At 39.1% G+C, this 23,265-nt stretch overlaps 1 protein-coding gene and 1 non-coding gene across 2 annotated transcripts in view; both read right to left on the bottom strand.

Moving 5' to 3' along the window:
• Window positions 1-23,265, bottom strand: part of ADAMTSL1 (ADAMTS like 1) — an 898,927-nt gene that overhangs the window by 743,450 nt on the left and 132,212 nt on the right. The gene's annotated exons all lie outside the window — the stretch shown is intronic.
• Window positions 15,038-15,144, bottom strand: LOC111722956. The gene has a single exon (XR_002771578.1). It is a non-coding gene; the product is annotated as a U6 spliceosomal RNA (small nuclear RNA).

Here is a 23,265-nt window from a genome sequence, read left to right on the forward strand (position 1 = left end):
ATTTTTTGGTTGCAGCCATCATTGTTGTTTGGCGGGCCTGGGTTGGATTCGAACCCGCCACCTTAGGTGTATGTGGCTGGCGCCTTAGCCACTTGAGCCACAGGCGCCGAGCCGATTTTTCACTTCTAATTATGGTTTTTCTACTCTTCTTATCATAACTTGCTCATGTTGTCCGGTAGATACATCTAGGGGCTGGGGCCAGACTTTCCTTGGGCCCTTAACTTTGTTCTCTAACTTGTTCTTTCTTATCTCTGCCTGCCTCTTCCCTGTTTCAGCTTCTCCTCCTTCTGCAGGCTCCTTCACAGGAGTCAGCAGAGAGACCCTGGAGGAACCAGCCCAATATCTGCTTGAGCCTACAGCTGGAGACCATCTAGTGGTCTGGTGGGCTGGTGGGCTGGTGGTACAGGGATTCATGGACAGTGTTGGGGGTGATCTGGTTTGGGGAGGCTCGAATGATGGGCAAGTGAAGAATGTCTCACTTATTATGTACCTTAAGGTATCCTTAAGAAGCTAAAAATGGTGGTTCAATCTAGGCAAATGGAAATAACCAAAATGCAAACATTCACCTTAGCTGACATTTTCTACTCCTTCAAAACTTAGTATGGGCACATATTTGGCTTTGCATTTCTTATTCTATGTTATTTGTCAAAATAAATTTGTCTCTGTACCTTTATATAAACCTGCAAACTAAAAAATGTGAATTAAATTTTCAACATTAAAAATAACTGTAGTTGCAATGACTTTATTCACATTTTGGTTTAGTCAAAAAGATTATTTCAACAGAATATATTCAAAAAGGGTGTTTCATACCATAAGAAAATGAAAGTAGTTTAATACATAGTAAGCTACCAGCTCAGACATCTTTATTGTATAACAAAGACTTTATGAATCTTATACTCACACCAAGAGTCGATGTAAAGAGATTATCCAAAGTTTATCCATCAGCATATACCCATATATTCACAGATATATAGCTTTTCTTTATCATGTTAGAACAACTGTTAAAGACAATGCAGATACCACTTACATATTCTTGTATGATAATCTTTAAAAAAGTAAATTATCAAAATTACATCAAAATATAAATATACAAAAATCAAGGATTCTATTCTTTGACTTGGAAGGAGGTAGGAACAAGGTGAGAAAACAAGTCATTTTCACATTTAAAAATTCCATTCCTAATTCTAATTTCTTCAAGATAAAGCTTGACCAAATGACATTCGCTGGATATATAGAAATATGCAAAAATGTGTCATTCAGCTGTACTGCTTTTAAAGAGCTTTGCCCTGATCTACTTGCACACAATTTTCCTGAAGACTTGTTAAATGTTTAATAGGACTAGTGAGTATTCTTGTGTACAAGGTCAGCTGTAGGATGATTAACTGTTCTTGGAGATTGGGAATGCTTTATAAAGTAAGAGTAATATAAAGCAGGAAAAAAAGATGGAAAGGAATTATTTGTATTGCAAGCTTGAAAAAAAGATACTCTTTCACAATAAGGCATTAATAAATGTGAAAAAATAGTAATAAATATATTTTGGGACATGTATCCCTAAGCACTGGACTGGATAGCTTCTCCTCAATAGTAGTTAGAACTAAAAGAGCAGTGTTCCACTCTGAGATCACTTTTTCTACTGAGATTAATTCTTATAGATTAAACTTCTTCCCAATGGCCTCCACCACTCAGTTGCAAGCCTCAAGATACTAAGAAGCCGTGCGATTTTTTTTTCTTTCTTTTTCCAAAATAGTGATCCATTCAAGACACCAAATTGTCTTTATGAGGAAGGTAAAACAGTTTTTGCAGCTTAGATGTTGGCATTGTGTAACTAGATAAATCATTAACATTTAAAAACTGACTTATGAATGTGTAAAATATTAATAAATATTTCAGACTCCAGCTAAAAATAGTTTAGGATTAACATTATCATAGTAAGAGAGAGAACTAAAAATACAAGCTTTACAAGCCTGGACAGGCACGTCCTGAGTGAAGAGGACAGGACCACTGCGAAGTGGAAATGACACAACTTAGAACCAGATCATCTACATTCAAGTTTAATTCTACTACTTGGGAAAAATCACTAAATGCTTTGGGGCTCAGTTTCTTAATCATGAAAGGGTGTTTCTAAAATGATGACTTGACCTGATTATGAACATGCTTTGTAAGCTGCTCTTTCAAAGGCGGGTTTTGGAATTCAGGGTTAAGTGACTTATCCCATATCTCAGATTTCGTTGTTTCTGGACACAGCATAATGTGTTGTGATCTGTTTCCTGGAAGTTGCTCATGTTTTTGTTTTTTTTGTTAATTTTTATTGCAATGTGCCTTTCTTTCTGGAATGGTATAGCCATCCTCAGAAAAGGGCCTATGATCACAATTCATAATGCGTAATTGCGTCTCAACATTTTGTTCCAGAGGCCCTTTGTATGTTTCCTCCTAGCTCCCCCTTTCCCCTTTTGCACCACCCTTGCCCTTCTGTCTTACAAAACCACTGCTTCCCTGAGCCGCACACCATCAAATGCTCTCCCCTCGGCTTTGTAGCTCTTTGGTGTTTCTACCAACTCTGTGCTCACTCCTCCTCGTTCACTCCGGACTTCTGCCTCTGGTTCAGCCTTCCCCTTCACTCCCAGCCCCATCCACCACTCTGACATCTCTGTTACCTTTCCTTCCATCTCTCCTCTGCCATGCCATCCTTTGCTCACAGTTAGACCCTTGCCATCAAAAAACTACTTAAAGGAGTTAAGAGAATATTAAATTAAAGGAGTCAAAAAGATATATGATGAAAAACGTTTGACTTGAGGTACCAGGACGTGATGGAAATGAAATTCCAATGTAAAGTATTAACCAGAAGGCTAATCTTCAAAGAAAAGAGTGAAAGTGATTTTGTGGCATCTCAAATCCTTCATCTATGAGGATGGTAGTAAAAATCTGAGATTATGCTTTGAGAATAAGAATTTGTTTGATGAGAACTATGAGAATGCCATGTGCCTCATCCCTTCCACCAAACAAATAGAGATCTGGGGACACCTGTCCCTCAAGTCAAGCCTAGAGACTAGAGAGGGCTGGGCCTCTGGGACCACAGCACACCTGTGTGTGAGGGCTCCGCAGACAGAGGTTCTGACTCTGGCCTCCCAAGCCTTAAGGACATGAGAGACAGGCTAATTAACTGCCTTGATATGGGAGCCAAGGAGAGGAGGCTGCATGGAGTCCAATACCCTGCAATTTGTAAGAGCAAAGGGAGCATGACTATTTCTGAAAGCCAGAGATGGGCCACATGGAACAAAGCCTGCCTGGCACCATTTTTGTGTGTGTTTGTTTTTGCTTGTAGCTATATAAGCCAATGGAAAGATAATGGGTTCACATTGAGAGGATGCGTGGGCTGCACTCAGAGCTGACAGGGGCGTCGTAATGGAGCAGCAACTATGCCCACATCATGGAAATGCAACGTGAGGGGCTTAGATGGGAAATCCAGAAATACCCAGAATATACTTGAGAAAAAAATGACACTGCTTTACATACACACCAGGATTTAAAAAAAAAAAAAAATTATCTACCTTACAAGTGTATCTGTTGAGCAGAAATGGACTTGACATTCGGAGTCAGCAAAAGCCTGGCTGAGAATGGGAACAAAGGAGCTGATGTTGGGGGAAAGAAGGTTCACCCTTCAGTGAAGACTGACATACTGATGAAATGTACAATTCCGCACTCGTATTTCCGAGACTAGCTGTTTTTCGGCTTACTGTAACTGGAGGATTATCTATTTCCTAGGAAGCATATGGCTGCCCAGTTTCCTACCTGTAGCAAAGGGAAAGTGTTCTCTACTGTACCACTGTAAGAGAGACAGTGGGAGAAAAACCTTTTGTATTCTCGTTCTACATCATGAGTCGTGCTTATGGAAGCACTGGTCATACTGCTTTCGCTCAAACGCCATCCATGCTCGCAGGCCCAGCAGGGCTGGTACTTTTCCATCCCCGGCAGGCTTGTTTTCTCACTCTTCTCCAACGTGACTTTTCTGTCTTTGCTCCCAGTTCAATCTCCTCCTACCACCTCTTCCCGCTGCCACCTCACTTCTAGATGGACACATATATCTCGTACTTCACTGAGACCGTCTTGGGCCCTAATTTACTTTCGTAGCTATTTTTCCATTCCTTGACATTTGTTCACAATACAGTGTCTCCTGTGAGTAGCATTTATCTGACATCTGCACTTCTCCACCTCCCATGTACTCCCCAACTGCTGTGCTGTGGCTCTGACCACCACTCCTTTCTTTGACATTGCTCAATAAGGTCATCCATGATTTTATTCTGTTCAAATAAATCACAGGACATATTTTCCCGATATTACACATGGTTCTTTCTCTAATCTCTGGGTGTCCACAATATCATTCTGAACTAGTTTATACCCTTACCTTCTGGCTGCTGCTGCTCAGTCTCTTTTCCCACCCCACTCCCCCCTTCTAACACAAGTCTCCACATGGGGGAGGTCGGGGCTTGTCTCTGCTTCTCTGTCCTCTGCCCGCTTTTTCTCTCCATGTGAAATATGCCTTTCCATGCCTTTAAATGCCATTTGTATATTGACAACTACCACATTTATACTTCCAGCCCGAATTTCTCCTGGGAGATTCAGGCTTTTCTATCCAACCACTCACTTTCTATACCTCCATTTGTGTATTTCTCAGGCAGGCGAAATTCCACTTGTCCAAAATAGACCACTCGCTTTCCACCCTCCTCCTCTTCCCAGGCTGTTTCTCTTTCACTCTTTCCATCTTAATAAATGTCACCACCATTTAAAAGACACTGGGAGTCATACTGTATCCCTCCTTTTTCCTCATCTCCCACGGCCAATGACGTTGCTTATAATTCAAAGTATATCCTAAAGTGGTCCCTTTCTCTCCATCTCTGCTGGCTTACGTGGCTCAGCTCATCCGGACTAGCACAAAAGCCTCCTTAACACCCCCCAGTTGTCCTCCTCTACACTTCATCGACAGTGATTTTCCAATGAGGTACCAGTGGATGTATCAACCTGAAACCCTCTCCATACACATAAAGTCCCTCAACACACTCCACAAAATTCCATCTCCCAGCCATTAACTGCAGCTCCCTGCTGACGTGGTGTCACTACCCTGGCCAACCTTAGTCACACCTGTACATGCCCCTAAAAGACCTTTAAATCTCTCTCTGTCTGGAACATGCTCAGAGCACCCAGATCCAAACACAGGATCTTTTTCCTTTATCTTTCTCAAGACTCAGCTCCTTAATGCTCAGCTCCGCGGAGAGGCCTTTCCCCTCCATCCATCAGGGATCTATTCTTGTTACTACACCCTCATCATTTCTGTTATAACCACTTATGATCACGCGTGTATTTGTTTACTTTTTTCTCTACAGTTTTAAGCTCCTTAAGCGTAAGAACAATGTCAGTGTTGTTCACCTGGGCCCCCCTCCCAAGGGGACTCAGTAATAAGCGCAGAAGAATTCATTAATCCGGTAGCACAGCAACGTGGTCACAACCTAAATTTTATAAAATGTTTCAGGTATTACCAGGCACAGTGGCTCAGGCCTATAATCCTAGCACTCTGGGAGGCTGAGGAGGGTAAAATGCTTGAGCTCATGAGTTCAAGTCCAGCCTGAGAAACAGCAAGACTCTGCCTCGAAAACTATCTGAGCATTGTGGTGGGTGCCTGGAGTCCCTTCTACTTCAGAGGCTGAGGCAAGAGGATCACTTGAGCCCAAGAATTTGAGGTTGCTGTGAGCTATGTTACCATGGCACTCTACTGAGGGTGACACAATGAGACCTCCCTCCTAAAAAAAAAGAATTTCAGGACTCAGCTATCTGTACAAAAGAAGGGAACAAAATAAAAGGCCCAGGCACAGGAACAGACCTTTGTTTCCCAGGACCTGAGGAAGTCACAATTGTTCACCCCCACATTGTTAAAGAGGAAGCTGATAAAGAGAAGAAGGAATATCCTTATTCTTGCATCAGGGATTGGAACTGAGGTGATATTTTTCCTGTCGTACAACATTTTTAGTTGCTTATTCCTTAGGAGAGTGCCTTTTTGGCATACAGACTATACTACTGCCTTTGTTTTTCATTTTTTTATTTTTATTTTTATTTATTAAATCATAGCAGTGTACATTAATACTATCATGGGGTACCGTGTACTGTTTCTGTACACAATTTGAAATATTTTCATCCAACTGGTTAACATAGCCTTCATATCTTTTTCTTAGTTATTGTGTTAAGACATTTATATTCTACATTTGGAGAGATTCACATGTACCCTTATAGGATGAACCATAGGTATGATCCTGCCAATCACACTCCCTCCACCCCCCCACCCCCTCCCCTCCCTTTCACCCTCCCCATATTCCTGGGCTAAAATTGGGTTATACTACTGCCTTTGGAATTCAGATGGATTGAAAGACAGTTTGGGACTCTTGTTATTTAAGCAACAGCTTGATGAGTAACTCTTCAGTCAGCATCTTTTCTGGGGACAGGCCTAGCTCAGCTCAGCTTGGAAACACCCCACTGGCTGGCTCAGCTCTCAGCCTGTCTTCAGCCTCGGGCTCCTGCTGGGGTTACACAGCCCTCACAGGTGGCTCGGGGCCCAGGATGTTGCTTTCTTTCCCTAATCCATTTTCTAATGTTGGCTATGATTTTTGCCTTTTCTTCCTTTAGGAATAAAACTGTTTTTCTTCTTGGATAAATCAATGCAGGGTATATGCCAGCACTAAATGATTTTGGTGTGCTATAAAGTAATGAAATTGACTTTTATAAAACTTTTATATTGAAACTGACTTCTTCAAACAGCACACATTAACCTCATTTTATTACATAGTAATCAAACTACAGGGCTTCAGACGGGTGGGATAGGGTGGAGTGAATCCCAAATCCTTAGTGGCTCCCACACGTGTTAAACTACTACAGCTTCTTTGCTTCAAATAAAACTTTTCTGGACATTGACCGTGACCTCAGATTAGAGGTTTACTTTTAAATTATGCACACAGGTGTACCATGCATACTTCCCCATGCTACAGAAGTTTTAATACATTTAATAACAGCTATCATAATGTTCTCATTAGAATAAGAAATGGCACAGAGGAGGAAGATGGCAGTGGGGTGAGGTTTGCCAAGAGAAATAATTCCAAGTTAATGAATGTAATTTTAAAACAACTGCAGGAACATCTGGGCCTGGATTATTCAAAATACTAACAAGAGTTTGCAAACAGTCAAGACAAAGATGACCATGTTTTAACTTGCCATCTGGCAATGACGGTGCTGTCCCCTAAAGAGGAAAGAGCAGATATTGTGGGAGCTGCTCAGGACTTATTGCCAGTTGGTAGATCAGCAGCAGGACAGATGCACAGATCTGGTAGAGATTTGTAGGTTTAAAGGTTCACTCAGTTCAAACGCTTTCCCTGATCCCAACTTAGTACTCAAATTTGGTCTTATGGACGACACACCAGGCTCTCTTCCCTAGTTCATCAGGCTGACTGAGGCTGTCTCCTTAATTTCCCATCGAAATATCACCTATGAGGACTTTTTCTCTGCCCTTCATGAATACATGGCCAACAAACTGCCTTGGGAAAGTAGTAATCCTTGGTTGCATAATTCAATTTTAGGCTTCGGAATAAAAGACCCACGCAACCCTTATGTTTATGCTTTGTTTCAAGTACCTATGAAATCTTATACACACCTCGTTTGTGATCCTCATAATTTATCAGCAAACACACAAAAAGCGTCTCCCTTGAGGTTATGGTTACGTACACATGTTTGAAAATAAACTTTTAAATGGGGGAAGTGTTGGAGAAGGAAGGAAATACATAGAACTATAACTCTGAGCAAATACAGCAATGTTTTAGAAGCTGAAACTTCAGCTCCAACCGCTTCCCTGTCTTTGTGGGGAGAAAAGCGGCTGATTAGAATTGCATTAGCTGTTTGGGGGGACGGGGAATACTTTAATTCAATACGACCTGGTGATCAAACTTTGATTTTTTTAAGGATAATATATGGACTTATTAAATGGAATCATTCTGAGTTTGAACAAGCTCCAGAGGAATGGAGTTCTCTGCTGCTCATGTGTTAAAAGCTTGCTCCCCTTCAGAGCAGAGAGAACATCTGTCTTGAGGTAGCCCCCAATTTTCATATCTTAGTTCGTTATAGTCAAACAGTGCAACTTGAGAATGACGCTCTGTGTTCTGGGTTGGGAAGGTCTTTTGAGGGAGAACACTTACTACACTGAAATACAGAATTGAAAAAACTTAAATATTGACGTAGTCAAAAAATAATAACTCAAAGAGATGAATAAGTTGTAATCTTAAAAGTAAAGGTGGAAAATTCCCCTAAAATGGAAACAAAGTTTTGCATTCCTTTTTGTTTGCTAAGCAGTATAATATGAAATACCCAAAGGTATTCCCATTAACTATTTAAAATAAGCATTTGAAGGAAGTTACTAAGGCAGCTTTTATTCCTCAGAAGTAACCTGAAACAACACATTTCTGGTTATAGTAATACCTGAGATTTTAATGTAGTAAATCCTGATAGTTATTTTGCATAAAAGATCTTTAAATAGAATTGAAGCCTGTGCAGGGAATAAAATATTACCAAAGTCTATGCAAATAATTTAAATTAATTTTACATGTTCTCTTTACATGTAGCAGAGAGCACTGGTTCTGTTATATTTTTAATTGATAAATGATCAATAGATTTTATTATTTCTTCCTCAATGCTGATTTTTTAGATCAAAATCACTCTTTATTGACTTTTCAGAGAACCCTCTTGTCAACAGGTATATAATAGTTATCTAAAGTTGTACATTTAGAAAAAGGTAGTTTAAGTACTACATTCCAGAAGTCTGAAAAATAGCAAAGACAACTGGATTTGGAAAGCATGGTCTAGAATTGCTTGTTGAAATCCGAAGCTCTAAGAATAGATGTTTCAATCTGGGATAACAAAATCCCATTTGCGATTTTAAAAATGTACTTGACATAAAAATGATTAAACTAAAGAAATGAATAGAAAATAATACAAATTTCAGTTACCACTATAGCAAAAAAATTTGTATCAGGGCTCAGAGGAAGGTAATTTTTTCCTCCCATGGAACTTTTTATAAAGGATGGATGGAAGGGGGGGAAGAAGAGAGGGAAGGGGAGGGGAGAAGGAATGTGTGTTCATTGCAAATAACGTTGTTCTGCCTGGCTGACAAGAGTGTTTGTCCAATGATGAAAAATACAAAGTAGTGAAATGAATACATTTGCCAAATAAAAAATGGCCAGAGTGGAGTGAGCCCCATAGCCACCTGAGAGTAGACAATGTCTTCTTTGTTCCTCTGTACAAGTCACATGCACTTGCTGGCATCTTCATCCTTTGTCCCTCGTCTTGTGGCAGCACAGACATATGGATGATGCTTCCTACTTCATTGCATTCATAGTTTTACTTTCTTTTTGAGATAGGGTCTTACTCTGTTGCCTGGACTAGAATGCACTGGCAGCATTGTAGCTCACAGCAATCTCACATTCCTGGCTTCAAGCAATTCTTCTGCCTCAGCCTCCCAAGCAGCTGGAAGTACAGGTATCTGCTATCATGCCCAGCTAATTTTTTTGTTTTTTTATAGAGACAGATTCTCACTCTTTTTCAGGCTGGTCTCAAACTCCTGGCTTCAAGCAATCTTCCTGTGTTAACCTCATAGAGTGCTAAGATTACAGGTGTGAGCCACTGCTCCTGTCCTAACATTCACAGTTTTATAAAAGAAAATAACCCCAGAAGCACAGAAAGATGTTGATTAAGCCAAAGGAAATCCTGAGTTGCTTCTCATTAGGGCAGATGTGACCTTGGTCTACTGGTGGGCATCTTAGACCTGCACCAGAGAAGACGGCCTTGATTTTTAATCTCATGTCCCCAGTGTTCAAAGTTTGAGGAATTCCAAGACACTCCAAGAAATGAGAGATGAATCAAAATCTTAGACCACAAAGCTGAAAAATAAACAAGCCTACTTCTTCACATGTCCTCTCTCCCTTTTAATGCAATAAATACAGAATTTTATAAGCAAAGCATCAGTCTGGTAGCCTCCTGTGTGAAGCCATCATTTCGAAAATTAGCCTAAACTCCAGCTTGAAAATTCTAATGTAGAATTCCCATTCTTTAAGTATATCTTGAAGTTAAAACTAAGACTACCATATTTAGAAAATGACATGGCCAAGACCCTAAAAGCCAAGTGACTTGGGTTGTTCACAGGTCTTAGCTTAGAAGTTGAAGCCAAGTATTTTTAATTCCTTGCCCTCACTCACTCAAATGCAACACATTGTCTTGTATCATAGTATAGCTCCACGAGTTTCAAAAATGCATGCTTGTCTTTAAAATGTCAGTAATAGGATGTAGTTTTTAGGCGAAAGTATTCGTAAATTTTCATCCAAGAAAGAGTGTGTCCTGATTCTTCAGAGATGTGTTGTTTCTACACATACGCAAATGGGCCCCATGCAAAGGGATTTATTTTACTTATTTATTTGGCCGGGGCCAGGTTTGAAACCACCACCTCTAGTATACAGGGCTGGATTTAGCCACCTCCCAATTGTATGTGCCACCCTGGAACGTAATGTCTTCTACAAATGTATGAAGTATGAGTGACAAAAACACGTGACCCCTCGAGGTCTTTAATGCTTCTAGATTGATTGATACAGCAGCTCTTCACAGGAGTTCATGTGATCAAGTAGAAAACAGCAAACCTGTTGAGGTGTAAATGTTCATCCAGCTGGTCTGTATAGGCCAAATCACCCAGCTCCACACAGCCTTCTCTCACAGGGCACACAATTCAAGGTATGGATTTCAGTATGTCACAGACTTGGGGAGTTACTTTGAAGAGGTGACAGAGAGCAGATTTAATATATGAATTCCACGTAATATAGGAACTTGGAAGAAAGGAAAACAGGCAGCGGGCATGGTGAGCCTGGTCTGTGCTGCATATAACATCATGAACCTAAGTGAGCTCCATCGATGAAGATAACAGTGTAATGACAACTCTGTTCATCTACCCAAAAAGAAACTATCTACATATCACCTTCATTGTCTCACTTCCTAAATAGGCAAGAAACACTGGACAGGACAGTACATAAAATACCCTTCATGTTGTCTCCAAGCTGCACATGGACAGCAGATACAATCTTTACAAGGAAAGAAAAATATCTCATCATTGGAAAAGACCAAAGATGTTATCTAAGTCAGAGAATCATTTTGCAAGCCAGTTCCTGGTCGTGTGAGGTGGGGAAGCGTGCTATTCATCATCCTCCAGGAGCAGTGAAAATTGTCAACCTAGTAGCTGTCAGTTCAAAAAGAACTGGGTCCTACACACGTTTGAACAAAAAAAATGCAGGTGGTCCAAGATTTTCTTTCTGTCTACACAGTGTTGTCTCTGAGAGATCTGCGATGTTCAATCTCTAGCCATATCAATGTTTAAAGTACGTTATTCATAAGGTTGAAAATTCTCAACTTCAAGGAAAAAAAAAGCAAAAACATAAAACACACTATCAGGAGTTCCACACACCTCAAACAGTATGCTAGCAAAGTGCTGGGTTCAAAGTGCTTAGTTCCTTAAATATAAATCCAGGAAATTCTAGAAGATGTGAGCAAATGATCAGAGACTGCAGAACAAGTACCACTCTCCAGGCTTGGGGGTGCTCCTGGTGACCCCCATTTGGAGGCCACCTTTGTTTTATTCCTGCTTGTTGCATAAGCAGCAGTGGGAGCATCACTTGAAATCAGGATTCACGTAACAGTAGTAAGAAACATAAATATACTGTCAGTTGCCACTGAAAGTAATGAAAAATACTCAGGCCTTCAATCAGCCTGTTTTTTGGTTTTGCAACTATCATTTTCCTAAAAAAGAAGAAAAATGACAAATACAGTCCAAAAGTGAGATCCCCATGGCCCATGGCTCTTGGACCACCCAGAACATGTAAGCTTGGCCCCATGAAGGGCAACGTTCTCGGTCTAACAGTTGCCAGAAGAGCTAAGAGCCTTAAGGAAGTTTCTGGCACTGTCAAGGGCTTGGAACTGTTACGCTTCTTCTATATTAAAGAACTCAAGACTCTATTCTCAAATGGAGGTCAAGTTGAGGATCATGTTCTATCCAGCACGTAGGAAGTATGGCTGATGAATCTCATTATTCAGCACCCCACACAAGATTTCTCCAGCACTGACTTCCAAGTTCCCCAAATTGAGTCGTCCTAGAACACACAGAAAATTCACGGGTGGTACTCTGAGCACATGGGCACATGCTTACAGTGGTTACCCACTATTCTACTTCTCTAGAGGAGATGCCTCGCACAGAAAATCCTCTGGACAGCACACACTCCCTTTGTGTGCTTCACTTGTGCTCTGCCAAGTATATGGATAAAAACAGAGCCCTTTACAAATATCACCTCCCCTGTACCTGCCTCTAGGTTTATCACTGCTGCCTGCCCTCTGAGTACATTTGCATTCCTTGCATTTTCATCATATTTAAATAATTTGAGGATTTGGACAAATAACCATTTACTGATCTTTTAACTGAATCCTAAACTACAGTTCAATCCACTATGCCTTCACCATGGAGATCCCTTTGTACAAGGCAGGAATCCCTGTTGTTCTAAGTGTCTTGACAGAATGAGGAATACACACACGCACACACACTTGTCCTTTGTCGTCTAAACAAATTCTATGGCGGTTACATAGATGTTCTCTGAAGTGACCAAGCCTTTAACTATTGTGAACCTGAAAATATCCGACAGCAACAAAATGTTGTAGTTCTCAATCCTGTTCACTAGCTTTCATGAAACTCATCAGCCTGGGTACATTCCATTCCCCGCAGTGGCTCTGCCTCAGAAAACTGATCTCAACACTTTAACTGTGACTATGACTACTTTCTTCCACTTTCTTCCTCCAAATATGTTTGATCTTGAGATTAAGCCCTTCACTCTTCTGACCCCTCTTACTTCTTCTTACTTTGTTTTCCTCCCTGCCCTGTCTAGCTCTGGTTATTCAACTCTGGCATGAGCCTGTTCCTAAACCAACCCACCACCTTTCCTCTCTGCCCCCAGACCTGCGCTGCCGAGAGCTGCTCGAGAGCGACACATTCCACATAGTGGATGCCACCAAGCTGTATATCCCTAGCATTTGATCCCCAGGGCACAGGTGAGTTCTCACAATGCTGTTCAGCAACCCATCACACATTATCCCCACTCTCTTCTCCCTTTGCTCTTTATCCAGCCATTCTATGGCTTCTGGTATAGCTGTAGGAGTCTGGTCTAGCCCCTCTATCTCCTGAGGGGCTTTGCGTCATTATCCTCTCCCATGATTGTATCTTTAAATTTCCCCTCACAGCTGGGTCATTTAGCTCAAGATTATATGGAGACTCAATTTTTTTACTTCTTAAAATTAAAAACAAAAATTATCAGCCCAAACACTCCCTCCAACTTGCATCCTCCCTTTTCTACCATTCATTCACTGATCCATGCAGTCCTATTCCCTCTCTTTCATTTCCTCAGTTTGACAACCCCTCCCCAGTTGAAATTCTATAAACACTATTTAAGAATCTATCTTCTTTATTTATCCCCTTTCTGTTAATTGCCAACCAACTTGCAGTTGCCTGCCATGTGGCTATGTAGACCAAAGGCCCTCTGATTCTATGAATGCTCATATTTCTCGGAATTGACCCTTCTTCCCTAGTCTCTTTTTATTCCATACTTCGTCACTGGTTATCCCCAATATACACGTAGCCTCTCATCTAAGCTAAACACTGATGACTTTACTCTAGATCTCAAGAGTATGACTTTACTCCTAATCTCCCCAAAACAGCTCTGAAACCAAAGATTCAACTGCAGACTAGGATGCTGTCACCTCCCCCCTCCACCAAATCTCTAACATACTTTCTAAATCTGTCACCGAATCCTTAATACACCTTCTAAATAACATTTCCCCCTTCTCTTCACCAGCTTTGCATTGATTCTGTTCTGTTCACCACCAATGTCATGGCCATAGTTTACAGAACTCCTGATCTTTCTCATGGACTATCACAGTGGTTTCAACTCCGTATCTTCACTGTGGGCATTACTTCATTTCTCCTTAATACACCTTCCAACTTACCAACAGATTCTAAAGACAAATCCAAACATATCACTGTATTTGAAAAACAAAACATCTTAGTACCTGAAGTCTGGATTAGGTATAAGCGTGTCTAAAAATGTCTTAAAACTCAATTAGGACCCAAAAAGGGGTTTAAAATCAAGTTAAAATGGGTGGCAGCCCCATTAAAAGAATACAAAATGGATAGTATCCAGGCGTCCTCAAACTACCGCCCACAGGCCACATGTGGCCCACCAAGGACATTTATCTGGCCCACCCGGTGTTTTTGCCACCATTGTCCTGCTTAGCAGCTGAATCGTCCTGGAGCCCGTAGTCTAGCCCTCCAATGGTCTGAGGGACAGTGAACTGGCCCCCTGTTTAAAAAGTTTGAGGACCCCTGGACACAATAGTATAGTCATGGCTTAAGCTGAGAACTTTAATCACCAGGACTAATAGGTTTGTCTACTTAATAGACCTGGATTCCTCGGAGGATTTACCATTCTGAGGTAAATTGTCTACACTTGTCTCTTGATAACCATAGAGAATTGGTTCTAGAATTCCTGCAGATACCAAATTTATGAATGCTCAAGTCCCTCATTACATGAGTTATGAAAGTTTTGAGATACATAAAAATTAAGGAACATAAAATCCACATGGATTGAAATAAACGAAGCTCTCCCAGCAACAGCGATAAACCAACCAAGTTGAAACTTGCACAAGTGAATCAGGAAGCTCATTGTTGATTGTGTTTCTTGCAAGTGCAATAATGGAGCATAACACAGTCCGTCGCAAAACTTTTGTAGTGACCCACGTATAAAATGAAATAGTATTTACACACATTTTCCCATATACTTTAAATCATCTCTAGATTACTTATAACGCCTAATACAATGTAAGTGTTATGTTAAGCTATACTGATTGTTAGACTATGCTGATTTTGATTTGTATTTTTTTTTTAATGGCATGCTTCACGAATTTACGTGTCATCCTTGCACAGGGGCCATGCTAATCTTCTCTGTATCATTCCAATTTTAGTATATGTGCTGCCAAAGTGAGCACTGATTTGTGTTTTTTTAATTGTTTTTCTTACTGAATATTTTTGATCCTTGGTTGACTGAATCCACAGATTCAGAACCAAAAGATCCAGAGGGCCAACTGTACTTACATTCTTACTGATGAGGAGAGAGGCTATCTTAATAAAGAGACTGTTTCTGGCAGTCAGGTGGGCCAGCCCCTTACTGATCTGCAGAAGGTACTTGGTAGTCAATATATCCCGCCCCCATGTCTCAAGGCAGGATCACACCTATCCACTTCAGATGGCCATTCTTGTTATTAAAACCTCCCAGAAAACTAACTGAGTCTCTTTTTCAAATTGTTTAAAAAGAAAACAAAAACCTTCCTGATGAGTAGCTTTTCCTACCACTCTAAATCCCCTGGGCTTCCCTGCCAACCCCCACCCCACCCTATTTGGATCTCAGGAGAGCTACAGAAGAGCTTACCACAAGGCCCTAGAAAAGAACCCTCTTCTATGCTTCAATAACAGCATTAAATCACCCTTCAGTCTTCCCTCCTCCAGAATAAACAATCCAGATTTCTTCAGCCTTCCGCCATAGGTCTTATTTTACAAGCTTTTAATCACCGCCTCCACAGGAGACTCTCCGAGCTCCCATGTTCTGCGGTAGTTGCAAAGCTCAGGGCTGCCGACAGCTCTCTGTGCCGAGCACCGCTCTGCTCCTCTATGTCCCTGTGAATAATATCCCATCGTATTACGGAAAACCCTCAAGACAACTGGAATATCAATTAGCCTGATGGTCATTCTCAAAATCAGAAAGTTTTCATATTTAATCTGAATTGCCTACTACTCACAAGACAACAACAGCACAATGGTTATGGTTTCAATGTAGTGTGTGGCATTTTACATTTTCATATTTCTCATCTCATACTATGGCAAAAACCAAACAAAAGAAGAAAACCTCCAGGATGAGGAGATATGGAGGAGGAAGAAGGCTACTCCGTGTCAGCCAATGTTTTTGAATGTTTACTGGATGCCAGGTATTGTTCCATCCATTAGACCTATTAAGTCTTCAAGTAAGAGAAGCAAATGAGGTAGGCACCATTTGTATTATTCTGACCTTACCAATGAGAATACAGGCACAAAAAAGCTGAGTAACTTTTTGAAATTTACATCGTTAGTAAATAGTAGAGGCTGGATCAGAATCCAAAGAGTCTGGCTAACCTTTAACCACTTTGATTTCACCCAAAGTGCTGGGATTACAGGCATAAGCCGTCACACCTGGTCCAGTCCCTTTGATTTCTAACAGCTTGTTCATTGAACCCATTGCTACTATCTTTATTAGGACCTCACAGTCATAACATTTTTTAAAATTTCCCTAGAAATTGCTTTGAAACGTCAAAATTAAGGCAACACATAACAAGAAAAATGTTTTAACAAATACCTAATGAGAATAGCAGTTGTTAAGTATCTAAAAATGCAGAAACCATATTTCAGTAAAGAGCTAATCTTCTGATAATCACATGCATTCTGGATATAGGTATATGTTATATAAATTTTCAAAATGGAGGAGTAAAGACATAAAATCATAAAAGTAAGATATTTTAAAGCTACCTTAAAGTTGATTAAATTTAAATAACCCTACTCTTTGATCTACATTATTTGAATATTTGTAACTATTTATATAACTCAAAGTTAGTTACACTGTGATGCTAACATCCCAGGAATGTGAGAAAACTATTATATAATTTTATCATTGCCATTTTAGCTTCTGTGTCAGAATCCTTACTTCATTATAGAGAAATGTTTCCCAAAGCTTGGGATTCCTCATGATTGACTGCACCTAGGATTTGAGGTGCAATCAAATTCTTTAGGGGAGTATACAAGATGGTTTGAAAGAACATAGTGATAGGATACCACATAATATCACATTACATAGTCATAAGCTGATTTCTATTTCTTTTCTCATCTCTCTCAATCAAATGAAAGAGAATGGGTCACTGTGGTGGTATTATTCTTTAACTCCTTTCTAACACTTGAAAATACCCCATTTAGCAGACTGAACAGGGCTTAAATAGACTTGGGAAGACAGCAGTACCTCGCTAGAATTTCAAGACAACATTTTGTTTTCTTCATTTTTATTTTTATAGTTACTTTTTATCTATGGCCCGTGGTACCACTCTCCATTTATGGTAGTTGACATAAAGTTCACTTTTAAAGTAACTGAATCACAAAAGTAAGCTGATTTAATGACACATCTAAATAATCATGGTCATGAAAATGGCAGTAATTATAAAAAGGCATGCAAATGACTGAACTTTGAAGAAGGAACTTTGAACTTTGAAATGCTATGAGTTAACCCACACTTAATACAGATGAAAACCTAAGTCCTTAAAGACGTGCAGTCTCCTTACTCTGACTAGAAATTGCCAGCAAAATCAATAGCTTATTCCTTCATTGTATACAGGAAATCCTTGCATGTACAGCCCAACAGAGATGTGAATCTGTCCCTCTGGGAAAGACATGAAACAGTATAGTGCATAGAGCCAGTCTTCATGTTTTGGAGTTAGCCATGAAAAAAGTTTTATACGAATTTACTTTCCCAGCTGCAGAGAAGCTCTTGGAAGTTGAAGCTGTTTTTCCCCAAGGTACTGAATTGCTTCAAACATATTTAATAAAAATCCCTATCTTTTCAACCCTTTCTTTGTCCCCAGATTTATTCAGAGCCCATAAAAAAAAAAAAACTTCCAGCTAATAGTGCCTTTTTGAATCAATCTTTAAATGCCAGTGTGAGACTCTTAGAAAGGAGCAGCCATCATATTTGATATTTTGTTCCAACGTCTTCACTCAGGGACATCTCCAGAAAATGTTAACATACCTAGTGTCTATAAAGCTTTCTAAGAGTATATATGTGTAATTTTCAATTAAGCATTTACCATCCAATAAATATAACCTACACATTAAAGGAAGTAAAAAGGTCAATGTATTTCTTAGAAATCTAGTCATCAGCATTAATTTAAGCTACATGGAAAAATTCTTTTATCAGTTCATCTGTTCATCACAAATGCTCACAGTATTAGGCTTATGCTATAACGCATGGAAAAAAGAAAGACAGCCTGTACTCTTGAAGACCACGTGTATCTGTGTTAATCTAGTGGATTCTTAAAAGTGAATATAGAAACTATGGATTCAAGAAAGAGGTAATAGGACTTTCACTTTGTGCTTCTACCTTTAAGCCTTCTGAAATTAATTCTGATGACATTAAACTCCTAAATTGTGAACAGTAAAAGAAACAGCCAGAAAGCTCATCTAAACCTGACTTCTCAAATTCCAAGTGGTTCCAGAAAGCTACTGTGAGCCTACAAGGGGAGAGGCTGAGTCCTCCGAGATGAAGGAGATTGAAGTCTTGCAGATTTCTCCCTGCGTGTCCCCGCAGAGTATGTTGATCATTCCACTGTGCACCCCCTGACACACACACCCTCTCCTTTGCTCTTTTGAATAAAGAGCCCCATCCAGCTGCACACTCCCAGGGGAAGGCTCGGGCCAGCTCAGCACACTTCCCAGATCTCCAGCTTGCTTGTTTAGACAGTGGGATTCCATATGGAAAGGGATTCATAACAATATACATGATGCCGTGAATGGGAATAGAGAAGAGGAACTCAAGAGTGTGAGTCCTGTGATTGTTGGCTTTGAACCTGCATGGAAATTGGAGGCGCGGCCCTGGTGCAGAACACCCACCCAGAAAGGAGGTACAGAGCCCAAAGTCCCCAGGAGAGCAGGGGCGGAAGCTGAGAGGAAGAGGGCATCATGACAGCCAGCTCTCTCAGCCCAAAGACCTCCACGCGAAGACGGTCCTGCTTTACTTCTCCTAGCTGCTTATTGAAATGAACAAAATCCTTTTTTCTTCATGATACAACAACAATTTATTTTTTCGAGATGCTTCTATCTTCCTGTGGCTTTTATTTTATTAAGTCATAAACACATAAATCATGTATACATTAATGCAAAAAAAAAAATAAATGAACAAAATGAATGTATGCTGCCTGTGTGATAACCCGGGAGCGCTCTTTGGTGGCACAATAACTAAGCGTCACTGTCCCCTCCCAAGCCATGGGCTCCCCATGATTCTGACATCCTCACTGAAAGTGGCCTTTTCCCGCCTTTGCTTCATGAACAGAAAAGAACCCTGAGTTACGTCTGTTGTGAACACCTTCAGTTTCTGTGGACTCTTCTAGGACTAAAAACGAACACGTCACAAACGTTTAGAAAACCGAGAAAACTTTTCAGTGATTCACGGGACTGTATTTTCCTCCTGCTTACTAAAGGCGGCCCCTAGGTAACTGATACCAAAGAAAAGGGTGTACACACCAACTTTTTCTTAAATATGACAAATTATACAATAAGAATACTACATGTGATTCAAGTTTATTTAATAAAGTCAATTTTTCTTGGCATAATATACCGTGGAAAATAGTTTCAACAAGCAAAGGCATAAAATTATACTAAATGTAAGGAAATTAGGAAAATCAAGAAGGAAATAATGCTAACAAGTATCTGTCCGATGGAAGATTTCATCAAAGTAACAGGCCATAAATCAGGGGGGAAAGTTGAAAAATAACTTCTAAAAAGTTGAATTTTCAAAAGCATTAGAATTTTTTTCCATGCCATCATTAAACCCCATAGATTAGATAGATAAAATACAATTATTCAATTAAGCACTTTAAATTTATTTTATAGAACCTTATTTAATTCCCTAATCCCAAATATTTGTGTTTTGACTATTCTTTTTACTCTCAAAAATTTCTGATTTTCTCCTTTAACTCATTTGTAATTAAGAGTAGATGGCTTAAAATATATTAGGTAATCCATACATGGAAAATGTATAATAATCAATATCCTTTTATTCAGTGAATACTTACTGAATATGAATTGATACTTAATGAAGTATCATATTACTGAATATTGTATTTGAGGCTCTGTACCTCCCTTCTGAACAGGTGTTCTGCCCCAGGGCTGGGCCTCCAACTTCCACACAAGTTCAAAGTCAACAATATGAATATTTAACAACATTGAATATTATTCATATTTAATAAGTATGCACTGAATAAAAGGATATTATTATACAACTTCACTCATCTGTATTTTTATATTTTCTATGTATTATTAGGTTATTTATTCAGTAAAAGCAACAATAAATATCAAATATGTTCTCTGATATTCTGCAAGCTATTTTAATATTCAGTAACTCACAATTTTAACTCAATGTCAAACCTTGACTTCCTTTACTCTAAAAGAGACTTGGGTAAAATTAGTATATCCTCTAACATTCATATATAAGTTAATTATGACATTTTTCAATCAGAAGAAAATACTGTAAACTTGGACTATTCCAAAATGGAATCACTAGGTTGAAATATTCAGAAACTAAAGATAAAATAAGATATTTTATGTTATCCAAAATTACCAGCTTTAGGCCTGAGTCATGTCTCTTTAGGGAACTGATATGCTCCATAAAATGTCCATCCTCTGTGTTTTTGTAAATCCACCACTGAACATGAATGTACCCCTAAACTGTGAGTCAGACTGCTGCATGTAGTTCAGGGCTGGCCCTTGACTCACTACACTGTAACTTGGTCTTCCTCTGTCCTACTGCCACGTAAATGACAAAGTCAACATTGTACAGCCTTTTGTTGATCTTTAGATCCTGTGCATGAAAGCTCAATCATTTTTCTACTGAAAAATAAGATGCCACTTAGTGAGTCAAAGCATTTCTATTATGGGAGATTTTGAAATTGCTAATGTACTTTAATCTGCATAGACTCAACCAGAATGACCACCAGCTGATCTCTTTGAAATATTAAAAAGAATGATTTATTAGAGACAAAGAAGTGGAACTTGTTTTCAAATGATAGTGACACCACCAACTTCAGACAAATTCATTTCAGTGGGTCCCAAATGCAACACGTACACTGCATTCAGCATAATCTCTGCTTCTCTGGGGACACCTGACCTGATCCTGGTTGAGGAAACAAGATTCTTTCACATGAAGCAGTTAGAGCTTAGCTCCAGTCCACGTGTAAGGAAATGGCACACTAATATTTTATATCTGCAGAGTACTTTGTAGTTTACAAGGGCAATCCCACATATATTACCCTTGTTTGATCCCTTCAGCAATTTTGTCACATAGTCAGGGAAAGAGTTACTACTACCACTTTACATGGGAATAAAATGAGGCGACCATGGTTTGTGGCAGAAGTAAATGTTATGAGTTCAATAAAAATGAGACATCAATGGGAAATAAAAGAAGGCTACATGAAAGACAACCTACTTGATATTAACCATCAAAGGATTTCACAAAGACTTCTGCTCAGTGGCTGATAATGGCACTATCAGGGCCGCTATATGACCTGTCTAATGTCACACAACTAGTTAAATGCAACTGCTTAGAGTTCATCAAGACTAACCGATACTCAGTCATGGTTCTTTCTTCTATTCCTCCCGTCTCCTACCCTGAGAGGTACAGAATTTTAATTTGCTAAGCTAAAAAATTGAGGAATTTCACTCTAAAGATAGGACGCTAAAACCTCATTGCAAAAGAGTTTGTGTCACAGACAACTGCCATGATTAACAAGTAGAATTATGTTTCAGTTCAATTTGAAGTGTTTTTTTTTTTTTTAAACTAAGGTGATGATGTGGTATTTGTTTAATTTCTATGTTAAAGAAATAAAAAGGAGAACCACAACAAAAAACACATCTGCCATCATTGGGACTTCCTGGCTCAACAGGACAAGTTAGTAAGTAATGTGTACATCTACTAAATATGCAAAAAAGGAGTAGCAATGACATTGACTACTAACATAAAATAGTTAGGATACATATTCTAACCACATAAACAGAGAGCTCAGGAATTTCTAAAGTTGAGAGCAGGAGGTTAAGTAACAAGAATGAATGAGTTAACGTGAAAAATCAGTTGGGGAGACATGTAAGAAGTAAAAATACAAGGAGATTTAAGTAGGTGTAGGTGGAGTAAAGAAGAAATAAGTGTAGGCATTTTATGTTTCTTTGCCAGATTTCAATAGGCAGCTTACTAAAATAGTTTTTGTTTATTTTCCAAATTTCTATAGGCAGCTTACTGAAGTCGTTTATGGTCATCCAGCATGTCTGAAGCTGAAGCTGGAACTCAGGATAATCAGAGACACTGTGACTCTTAATAGACAGAAGCCAAATTTTTATTTATTTTTGAAATGAAAAAAACAATATACTGCACGTGGCTCAGCCCACAGTATCATTTTACAGATTATTTGAGTTACATACTATAGCAACTGAATAGACTAGCAACAAACATTCACATGAACCCACAAATGGAAAGTCACTGTAAACAGAAATATATGATCCAGGTTAAAAGATGTTTTAAAAAAATACTCCAAAGTGAAATGTAGGACCTATGATATGCTACCACTCACATTCAAAAAATACACAGTATACACACACACACGTGAACATATATACACATATTTATAAAATGTACTGTATCTGTGTGAGCTTACATAAGAATAAACCAACTCTGGAAGGATATATAAATCACAACAATGGTTAATCCAAGGTCAATTGGGCAGCAAGAGGTCCACAAAGGAATAGATATGGATACTATTTATGTGCTATTTTGTACCTCTTAAATTTTACACTGTGTGACTGTATTATCTAACCTGAAAAATTGAAGTTTTTTTAAAGACTTGTTTAAGGACTTCTGAGTCAATAGAAAAAAAAAAATGCACATACAAAGAACCTAAAATGGCACCAAAGTAAGATTGTTCCAAATTCTGAATTTTTATTTCATTCCAAATTGCAATGTTTCAAAATTTAATGAGGTGAAATAGAAATCTACTTTTAAATCTTAACAAGAATAAAAATATGGGACAGAAAAACATCCCTGAGTATGATTTTACAAGGTCAAGAGCAATCATTTAAGAATAGACCTCATACTTGCTTTTATCAATAGGCCTAGGCCTTAGGGTTATGTGTGTGCACATGTAGCTGTATGTATGTATGTAACCATCCACTCCTTTATTATTGCCTGGAAAGAAAAAGTTCCATTTTACTCTAAAACTTATCAAAATTGTTCCATAAAATTTACTGTAATATAGATCATATATACCAAAATGCTACCA

This window comes from Otolemur garnettii, unplaced genomic scaffold (assembly GCF_000181295.1).
Source record: "Otolemur garnettii isolate 467f Iridium unplaced genomic scaffold, OtoGar3 scaffold00006, whole genome shotgun sequence".
NCBI classification, from domain to species: Eukaryota; Metazoa; Chordata; class Mammalia; order Primates; family Galagidae; genus Otolemur; species Otolemur garnettii.